Source organism: Emydura macquarii, unplaced genomic scaffold (genome assembly GCF_026122565.2).
Source record: "Emydura macquarii macquarii isolate MOO-44397 ecotype Brisbane River unplaced genomic scaffold, CSIRO-AGI_Emac_v2 contig_1597, whole genome shotgun sequence".
In the NCBI taxonomy this organism is placed as follows: domain Eukaryota; kingdom Metazoa; phylum Chordata; order Testudines; family Chelidae; genus Emydura; species Emydura macquarii.
This window is the reverse complement of record NW_027131734.1, coordinates 1,932,429-1,943,526: the sequence shown is the minus strand read 5'-3', so window position 1 is coordinate 1,943,526 and position 11,098 is coordinate 1,932,429. Positions and strand designations below refer to the sequence as shown.

Here is an 11,098-nt window from a genome sequence, read left to right as displayed (position 1 = left end):
ATGAAACTTGGAAATATACAGTGAAAACAAGGAAACAAGCAGGATGCCTGGGGTCCCGCAGAATACCAAACAAAGCAAAAGTTCCTAGAAGGGAGAAGGTGGGAATCCATGCAGAATCTCACTAATTGATGAAGAATCTTTAATGATCTGATGTTTGGATACCCTGGGACTTTTGAAGGCTCAAAAGTTACTCCAAAGCTGGTGCTTGGAGGAACTGGACTGCCTGGCCCAGGAAGAACTAAAGTCTAAGATAGGATAAACCTCGTACCAGATTGACCCTCCTTTGGGAAAATCTATGTTGCAGGCCCAAAGGGGAGAAAAAACATGAGTTTGCCTTGCAGAATGTTCCTCAAATCATTCTGCCTGAGAGGTTTGCCCCCACCTTGGTGGACTGAAGAACGGATTCCACTGCCAGCACCCATAGATTGCCCAAGATTGACACAGATTCCTGGGGATCCACTGGAGGCCTAAGGGATTAATTCAATTTTTGGAATATTTCCTAAAGAGCTTGAGGAAGTTACACCTCTTCCTTTGGCCCCACCCCACCCTTTGGCCCTGGCATGAACCCAGGGCAAGGAGTCCGGGCAAGGATTACAGTGCCTTAAAGATACACCTTCCCCTTCCAGTTCACCTGGTGCAAAACCACACACAGAGGGGCCCCTCTGTACAATGATCTGGAAAGCATGATTTTCAGAGTTTGAACACTCCTGATTTTGACTGAGTTTGTGCAGTAACTGAAGGGATAATCTGACCCTGAGTGCACATGTGGAGATGGCTTAATGCTTTCCCAGCCTCTCCCTTCACCACAACACTCTCTCTCTTTCTCTTTCCAAACAAGTGTGACGATTTTTACTCCCCTCTTGTCCCTTGGCCACAAAATATCTGGCTGCTGCAGGGCAGCTGGCAGATACAAAATCGAACACCTGTGTGCAAGACATGTGCAGCTGTACGTGTGACACATGATCCATCTGCAAGGCATATCCCATGCCACTGCCAGTTGCTTTACTCAGGGTGGATTTGAAAAGGATCCATTAGAAGAAAATAAGGCCACAGCTGAATTTTAAAAGTAACATTTTCCTTCTAATTGATATTCTCTTGTCTCCTTTTAACATCTTATTTCTTTTCTTCATGCAGTGGCAGTGATGATGCTAAAAACTGATTATAAGCTTGGTCCAAATCACACCAGTGTTTGGCTGCTTAATCCACGTATTGACTAGCTGACTGAAGTATTTGTAAATTCCTGATTAGTTGGGTTGCCTAGTTGGCTCTCAGCATTATGGGGTGACCAGTGGCTACCCAGAGGCTCATTTCTAATTGGCATGGAAATTCTTCACTTATAGTATGACCTAGGTCCTCTTTGCTATGTATTACATTGTATTTCCCCAAAGCACTCAAGGGGTTTACTGTTCTCTTGATTTGCCTTCCTTTTTTTATTGCTGTCAGAATAACTTTGGTGACAAGTGTTGATGTTAACAAGCAGCACACAAGTTGTCAGGGAAGAACAGAATATTTTACACACATTGGGCCTGATCCTTTTCCCATTGAAAAGAATGGCAAAAGTCCATTGGATTTCAAAGGGAGCAGAATGAGGCCCTTTTAAAGTTTAAACTGATGGAGGTGGGGTGGGCGGGGAGAAACAAAATATAGCTCTTCTGAATTAATTCCTGGAGCAGCTCACCAGCTGGAAATCCAGACCTACAAGATTTGCAGGTTTTAATAGTTCCCAGCCTGACAATATTTCAGCAGGAAATGCAACAGTATTTGAACACAATTCTGTTCCCAGGAAGTCAATAGCAAAATGAATTCTATTGATTTCAGTGAGAGCAGGAGCAGATTATCTAATCTAATCTCTTTTATCTATTAATCAGTTATCTAAACTAGCTAGGTAGATATTTATATAGTGCTCATAATCATATTCACGCCATTCCCTTTGCACTGCATGTTCCAAGATGATAAAAGGAATTGGAAGAAAGAGAAAAAACAAGTTAAGGTTGTGAAAAACATATTCAGTTGAAAAGCAAATTTTAAAAGACCACACAAGCATGAATCAGGGAGTTATTTCACCTAGGTTAGCTTGGACATAGGCAATCCCAGGGTTTGATCTTGCTTCCACTAAAGTCAACAAAACTTCCTGCAATGGAGCAGAGAAACCTCACACCAGCAGAAAAGGGGTTAAAGAGAACCTAATGGCCCGGCTAGCCCCACCCTGTTACACCTGCAGCCAATGTCAATGGGGAAGGGGGAGGAGGGAAGAAAGGGAGCACACCACCAGGCTGAGTGCTGGGCTGACTGGTGAAGAGCCAGGAGGTACCTCTGCCTTTCTGCATGAGGGGACCATTATTTCAAGTTTGACACTGGCTGGGGGGAGAAGCATTGTGTCTCTGTCTAAGGGAGACTGGGGAACACCCAGCAGGGAATGAACTTTACTATTTGACTTTAAGGATGTTGTGGGGCTAGGACCCTCCAATCTTATACCTGCTCCCACCTAGAGGGACCTGAGGCCACAGCAGATGCCGCACAAGAACCATGAGGAGGTGTTACTTCAGGTGAGCCACTACAGACTGTCTCCACTATAGGGGCTATACCCCCAAGGGACATAGGCAATGGACTTAGACTCTCTGCCAGGAGGACCCTGATGGTGTTGCTTCCCACAGATCCTTGGGCTAGGACTGACTGGAAAGAGAGGTCCTAGGTCCCCCTACCACACCCCTTAAGTGCTGAGGCCCAGATGCAGATGGAGGCCAGAAGATTTCTGGTCTATGGTCAGGAATTAGGCACCTCTGCTGTCTGGTCAGAGAAGCAAGGGTCCAGAAGCAAGTTGTGCTAACTGCTAGGCTGCCTTGTCCTCTAAGCACCCTATCACGCTTTCATTAACTTCAGTGGGACAAGATCAGGAACACTATGAAATCCTGAAAGTCTGAAGTCTGTGAGGTTGCATGGTTTATCTGGCTCACCATACTTGATAGTTGTGTAACAAACTCCATTGCAGAGTGTGGCGTAGGAATTGTAATGCACCATCTCTTGGAGATTATTTGATAGCGTCTTCTCTGTACCAGGAGCTTTAGAGGCAAACACCCTAGAAACTCCACACACTAAACTCTTCAAACTCTAACCTTCACCTACATAAATACAAACACTCATGCACATCTAGCAAATAAAGGAGGATACTTTGCTGGGGCTGGGGAAAAAAAAAAGGTGCAAATCTTAGTGATGTGTTATACAAGGCACTGGTATTTTAATTACAGTGGTGATTAACGTAGCTTGGACCACATCTAAATGGTAGTTAAAACACCACAGACTGCCAGTAGCCTGAACGTGCTGCTGCTGCCACATCAGTGGTAGGACACTGGTAGGGGATTTTATTAAGAAAAATATTAACATAGACACAGCCATTTAGCTGCAGCTGAGGAGAGTGCAAATCTCCATTAATGCATTCTCTGAACCACACACCAAATGCCAGTGGAAATAAAGACAATGGGGCTCTTGCAAGAGTAAGTTCCTCTGTACCGAAGTGTTGCAGAATTGTGCCCTTAACCAGCCATAATATTAGATGCTACGTTACCTCCTATTATGAATCACCTCCTTTAATGTACTACCCCATCACCTTTTGTAGAAATATATCAATAACACAGAAACTTTACATTTGACTTCCACCCTGGAATCTAAGGTGGAATAACAGGTAATATTTTCCTCCTGAGAGTCTTCCTTCAGCTGTCAGTTGAAAATTTCTTTCCCTTGTTTCTTCTGCTGCAACTGGATTTATTCTTTTTTATCTGTAGCTGAGCTCCAAAAATGACTTTCTCATTTTTAAATGTTTTCCCCATTGTCCCATGTTGCTTGAACGTCATCACTGCAGCTCCAACGTCAGCGCTCTGAGCTTGAAGCATTGTTTTCTTTGTTCTCATGTAGAGTGTAATTTTCGCCTGCTATTGAAAATTCAATATTGGGGGGGTTTAATTCCAAAGATTTTGATTTCTTGATAAAAAAGTGAAAATGAAACTCAGCAGGATTGCAGCCAAAATGTTGCAAATGAGCCAGTCTCATGAGGGAGGAAGGAAGGAGGGTTAGAAAAAAGGGGAGAAACAAAGACAGCTTTTATAGAAAAGTCCTATAGAAGTCAATAGAAAATTACAGCCTTTCTGCAGGTGTTTTGAACCATCCCATAAGATTTAATAGAAAATCCTATCACTGCTACAGTATTCTGTAGGAAGGCTCAAAAGAAAAGATGTCATTCTCTGTTAAATTCTACAGGCCAAATCTTTCACTGGTATAAGCCAGTATTTACTTCATTGCAGTTATGCCAATTTACACGAATAGAGGATCTGACCCCCTTGTTTTTTGGAGTAACTTCTATGGAATCTGATCCAGTTTCTATAGATCTATATTAGTTTTATCCCTGTTAAATTCTAAAGGACTTTTCCATAAGGATTAATTGAGTTGGCTTAGAAAATGAATAAAAAGGTGTTTAAAAAAGCAGCCAATGACTGAAAGTTAAACAGAGGTCTGTTTTCCCTATTATTTCTAATAAAATAGTCTACATTAAATATTGATATGTTGTTTGCTAGATTCACTTATCTGGAAAGCTTCACTGGAAGAGGGACATTCTTCTAGGCAATAGCACACCTTATTGGCTATATTCTGACTTGATTCACACATCGCCCTGAAAGCGCTGCCCAGACCGTGGGTAGATTGTCATCTCAACAGAACCAGAAGGAAATGAAACTTTAATTAAAGTACATTTTTGGAAATGCATTGTTTAAGGTAACTTCTCCCCACTCTGTCTCATCATTTTCTCTACACTAATTTATATTTCAGGTGCCCCACTCTGTCTTTTGCCCAACAATTTCTGTTCCCTTTCCACGCCCAGCCTCTGCACTATTCTCCAACCACTGTTTAAGAAGTTAAAATCATTTACACTCCAAATTGTAATGTGCAAGTGTTTTTATCAGTTACTTTTCTGACATTGCTTGCTGGCGATAATGATCAATAGCAAAAAGATAAACTTTACAGGCTTCTATGTTTTTATAATATTGTCTTTCAGTGGTTTCTGATGACATTATTAACCACTAGCAGGAACTAGCTGAAATGCTTGATTATTCTCATCAGAACTGAGATGGAATTATATTGCTGTGGACAAAACCTTGGATGTATACTCCTTTGTGTTCCTATTGGCAATAATGGGGTTGCAGAGGGCTCTGATTCAGCAAACGAATATTTAAGTCTGCCCCTATTCAGCAAAAGTACTTGCTCAATACAGGCACATGTTGAAATACCACTGAAGTCAATTGGACTCAAGCATGTGTCTAAAATTCTTCATCTGCTAAGCATTTTGCTGAATAGGGATAGACAATATTGGTGTATTTAATACTTACAGTTTCTCTCCAGCTGCTGTGTACATAATGCTTCTTTTCCTTCGCTCTCAATACTGCTCTGCGTCTCGCCTCTTCTTCTGCTGCTCATCTCTCTCCTTTCTCTTCACCCATTTGAGCTGCTCAGAATCATTCTGCTGGACACTGCATTTCTGTCCTCTTTATTACCAACTTTCACTTTGTATTTTCTATTAAGAAGATGATCGGGAACTAAGAGTTTAAATATATTTGTCTCTAGATGCTTTAATTAAAAAATGAAAGGTTTTCATAGTGGCTTACCTCTCAAAAGAAGAACATTAGTGTTTAATATTTAAACATGACTTCAAAATAATTTCACTTTGAAGATCCATGTCAGATGCCAGGGGTAAGCTGTAAAAGCACTCTGGTACCAGCTAATATTTTTAACCCTTCGCAGTCTGGCTCCCCAGCTTCGCCAATATCATTTTCAAAGAGAATCAATGAATTGTTCAGTGGCAGTTCATCTTTTGCACTAGCACAGAAAATGTAAATGGAAGGAATGTTAGACTAGCAGTGAGTTGGCAACCTCAGATCATAGTCCAGATTCCTTAAGGCTTTTTGAGAACAAGGATATGAAAATGCTATGCAAATGTGTTGCCCTTTAAATGTATCCTCAGAAAAAATGCAATAGACGGTAACAGAACAATTAGTTTAACATTTAATCACCAATAAATACAGTTGAATTAGAGCTTTCAAAGAATAGCCTTTCACAAACAAATGGCATCAACTTCCCTGGAATTTCATGATTCCCCCAAATTAATATTTCAGTAGGGTTACCAGCCTTAAAACTAGACCGTGCCTTTGACTGTAGACCCCAGACTACAGTACTGACAGGAGATGTTACATTTTCCATGTACATTTTGACTTTTCAGTTCAAAACAACTTTTCATTTTAAATTTTACTTCAATTTTATTTAAAAAAAAAAAAAAAAAGTAGGTAGAAACCCTTCTACAATGAAGCAAAACATTTGGGTTCGGGTCGAACAGATGGGTTAGTTGAAAAATTTGGAAAAAATTGTTTCAGGTTTGCCTTGAAATAATTTTTTCAATTTTTCAGTTTGGCCAATGAACTGAAAAATCAGTTATTTGGACACCACTAGTTGGGAGCATATTGGATTTAGTGAACTCATTTCTAGTGGCTCGAATCACTCAGTGACCTAACTAGCCAATCCATGTGACTTGCTGGTGCTCCTTAAACAGCTTCCATGCATTTACAAGGTCTGTTTGTTACAGGGCTCCCAATTCCTCTGCACTGAGCAAGGAGTGCTGCTGTGATCAGCTATTGCCCTGGCTGCCTGAACACAGACAGATCCAGTGCAGAGCTAGTAAATACACGTGTCCTTTCCCCCTCCCACCATAGCACTTTCCCACACCACAGGCAGAGAAAGAACCAATGAAATTGCACAACTGGACGTCTCTCTTGAATTTGGATCTATGATTAATCTTTCTGTTTTTAACATTTTACCCTTTGCTTCAGTCAACTGCTGTTTTCTTTGATCATCTGCATGCCTTACCTAAGTACATATTTGCTAATATTAGTTCACTTTCTGGAATTCTGAGACAATCCAAGTCTCAAACAGATTCAAGACTCAAACTGCACAATTATTCTGTGCTCATGTGTCTCCCCTGGACTTTCAGAGTTGTCAGACAAATTAACTTAAAAGATTTATTCTGTCAAAGAGAAAATATTGGCTTAAGAAAACCTCTCAAAACAACCAAAACTATCATCTGAAATAAACAAAATACTATTGCATATCCTCTAATTTATAAGGCCGTATTAGAGTAGCTGACACTTGTAAAAGATCACAAGAGACTATCTTTTGTTCTGTGTTTGTACAATGCGTAGCACAATGAGTTCCCTATCCATGCCAGGGGCCTAGGCACTAAGGTAATACAAATCAATAAAAATGTTAAAAAGGTCATCAACATAGGTATATGTATGTGCCTTGATCCAGCTCCTAGGAAAGTAGACTTTCCTGTTCTGATTTATTGCAGCTGTACTACTGGAGAATATTAAAGATGAAAAGACAAACGATGAAGTGGAATCCAGATAAAAATTCTTAAGAGGACTAGAAACTTCCACTGAAAATTTGGAGTACTTGGTGCCTTTTTATGTGGCACAGTTCAAGAATAAAATATCTATTAAAAACATACTGGGATGAGGGGATTTTCCACTTCAGAGTTTAAAATTGGGATTACTAGATGGATAAACACTATCCACTATCCCGCAGGAGATTCCTGTGTATGTTTTATTTATTATGATCAATGGTGCTTTCTTGAGATTTGCCATTTAGAGATAATCCCAGACTAAGTACTGTGGAGTTTAATGATAGGTGTGATAACTGGCACTCTTCCCAAAGTAACGGTTGAGCAATGCTTTCTAAAGAGGTATGTTCATCTGCTCCAAATGCCGATCAACTTCCCTTCAGAAATAATCTTCGATTTTGACCCAATGAAAGCAGGATGGAGAAGATACCCCCCACCCCCCACCCCAGAAAACCTAAAACAAAATGGCTGGATGGGGCCAACAGACTCCAGTCCCACACAGGCATTCTACCTCATAATATACCATATTTGGCTCGGAGAAGAGCATCATTAAACTGTATAACATGTTTGGTGGTCTCTGTTGTCCATGTGACAGCATGAGAACTAATCTTCCCAAAATGGCTGAGTCTTGTTACTATCCATATAAAAGGCTTATTGGATTTTGAATGTTGTTCCCCCAATTCCTGCCCCACACATACACTATGAGATGTTTTCCTTATGTTGCCCCTGCAATCCTGCATCTGCTCTGTGGAGTTGTTGAACTGCTCTGTCAAGCAGTCTGAACAGGTCAGGTGTTCCCAAGCCTTGTTCCATTCAGCTCTAAGCCCTGGGTATTTGCCTACTTCCTTTGCATTTATTGCGGGCTCTCTGATATCTGTGAGCTTTCTGGGATACTACAAATATGAGGTATTTCTTTCTTTTCTTCTCTGTGGATCCAGGTCTGCCAGGTATTGTTAATAGGCCAGACCCTATTCTGATTTACACCAGCTGAGGATCTGTTCTAATGTGAAAGGATGCTACTTACATTGTAAGCTTTTGGAGCAGAAACCATCTTTTTGTTCTGTTTTGTGCAGCGGGGACTTGGTACAAGACTGGAGCTCCTAGGTGCTACCTCAGTACAAATAGATAAGGATCAGGCCCTGTGTGCGTTAATTTGCTTCACGTGCCTTTTCCATCATTTTCTCCTCTTATTTCCTCCTAAAAGCATCTTCTGTGTGGAGCCTAGCAGAATGCCTTCTGTGAGATCGGGGAAGGGGGGCACAGAAAGGGAACACTCCAGATCAGAGTACTATGAAATATTAATCCTTAGAGATTGGAAAAACTTTTTATAACATGCTCAGGCCAAATTCTCAGTGCTCTCAATTCAGTACTCTGAACTGAGTCAAAGGAAGCTTCTCATGCATAGGACTGGACACTTTAACAGAGATTACTCAGTTGTTTCCATCTCAGTCCAATACCAAGGTATCAATACTTATGTGACCTCCGCAGCAAGAAGTATATGGCTGGTTATGTGCCCTGTTTGGATTCCTTCTAGTTTAGAATGAGTTTTCTTTGTACATGGGGCCCAGGAAAATGGCAAATTATAACGGAGAAAGGGAATAGCCTTGTTGGATGCTCTTGTTGAGCTGAAAGCTTAGTGTTTTCCTCCTTCAAAAAAAAATATTTTTTTTTTTGCCATGGATTCATTGTATTGATCCAATATACAAAAATTTATTTGAAGCCCATTTTTCACACACTGCCTTCTTGCAGACAGATAATACCATGCGGTGGATTTTCGACTTTACATAATTTCAGTATGAATGAACAATATTCAAATCAAGATCTTTTTAATATCATGTTATTTACCAAAGAGATTCACCTGGAAGTACACAGGGCTGGGAGTGCTGGACTCCTCGCTTGCCTCAACAGTTTCTAAATGGAAATCTGTTAATATCTTAGACTCTTGGAGTGTCTGTGTGCGCACGGTTCAATGATTTCTGCTAAGGTAGCCCCTCCTCTGCGGCCCTGCCCATCTTGCATGGTAGGGAGGAGGACTTTAAAACGAGGAAGCTGCAGTCAGCAAGGGGGAAGTCCTGAGAGGGGTGGCTCCTGGAGCAGGAGCAGGAATTCCCCAACCCCTAGCTCTTTGAATCATCCAGGGAGAAACTGATTTGGTTGCCTGACTAGAAGGACTCCAGTAAAGCTGATCTGCAGACACCCCTGAAGTAAGATAGTGCCCTGCTGGCCCCTTCTCTTTTTGTTGATCCAGGGATGGGCTGGTTCTGAGTCTGAACTTTTGCTTTCCCCTCCCCACATGTAAGCAAAGTACGATTTCCTGCAAGGGTGGGGCCCCCTGCAAGGACTCAGGGTGTGTGCACACTGCAATTAAGAATCCACAGCTGGCCAGTGCCAGCTGACTCAGACCTGGGCTAAGGGGCTGTTTAACCGTGGTGTAGACATTCGGGCTCTGGGACGCTCCCATCTCATGGGGTCCGAGAGCCCAGGCTCCAGCCCACGCCTGAATGTTTACACCATGGTTAAACAGACCCTTAGCCTGAGCCCTGTGTGCCCAAATCAGCTGGCATGGGCCAGCCATAAGTATCTAATTGCAGTGTCAACATATCCTAAAAGGCTTGGGCCTGGAGTGGGCTGACCCCGTAGTGGTAAGTGGGCATGGCAAGAAGCCCTGATGCAGCTAAAGAGAGACCCCAGAAAAACTCTTTTTAACACTTAATCCATATCTGAGTCAACCTTTGCAGCTAGACACTGTGATGATAGGAGCCTGAATCAAAACCCGAGGTCCAAATGCTCCTGATCTCTGGCTTGTGATCCAGTTCACCAGTCTGAACTTTGCAGTTTGGGCCCATCTCTAATGCAGACAATCTGGTTACTTCGCTCTTTTTTTTTTTTTTTTAATTTACTTAGCGCGTCATATCCTATTTTTCCCTTGAAGCACACTCTATGTCTGAGTCCTAATGTGAAATATGTGTTGTGCATGGCAAATACAGTAATAACAAAACAAAGCATATGCTAGTGCAATGCTTATAAGTCCACAGAGCCCCTATTAGACAGTTAGGGTCAGATTTTCAGGAAAAGTTCTGAAGCTGACTGAAAATTTAGCTTATAGAAAGAAAAAATCCACACTCATGTTTATAACCTTTTATGTTAACTTGCCAAACTAATCAGAATTTGTCCTGAGCTCCCCATCATCATTCTCATTGACCCTTTGCTGGTGACAGTGAACGTGACGGACTGCAGTCAGATCAAAGCTGCAGCTCATTCTTCCTTTTAGGTCAATGAGAACTGAATGAAGCACTTTCCCTGCCTGCCTAAGTTCAAATGCCAGCATGGTTTAGATCTGGAAACCCACCAGATAAAACATGGAACAAAAGTTCTCTATGACAGGACTTCTCCATGTTCCAAAGTATGTTTTTATGTTTGTTGGCAAATAGAACCAACAACAATAACAACACTGTTTTCTATCTACTGTAGCTACTTCATTTCTTTGCATTTGTTCCAGGGCTGAACCGCACAGATGAATAAAGTAGGCGAAGAGTCTAGCCCAAATCATGACCTTATGTTCAGAGTGAGTATAAGAGATAAAAAGGATGGTTTGTTTGTCTGAACTTTTAGCTTTCTGGGTTTGTTTGGGGTTTTTTTTTTAAATCCAGCACAATCTCACTAACA

At 41.5% G+C, this 11,098-nt stretch overlaps 1 long non-coding RNA gene across 1 annotated transcript; it reads left to right on the top strand.

The window, feature by feature from the left end:
* The first annotated feature begins 2,335 nt into the window (after nucleotides 1-2,335).
* Nucleotides 2,336-6,712, top strand: LOC137157844 (uncharacterized). The gene is made up of 3 exons (XR_010921248.1): nucleotides 2,336-2,546; nucleotides 4,566-4,761; nucleotides 6,620-6,712. It is a non-coding gene; the product is annotated as an uncharacterized lncRNA (long non-coding RNA).
* Nucleotides 6,713-11,098: the final 4,386 nt, after the last annotated feature.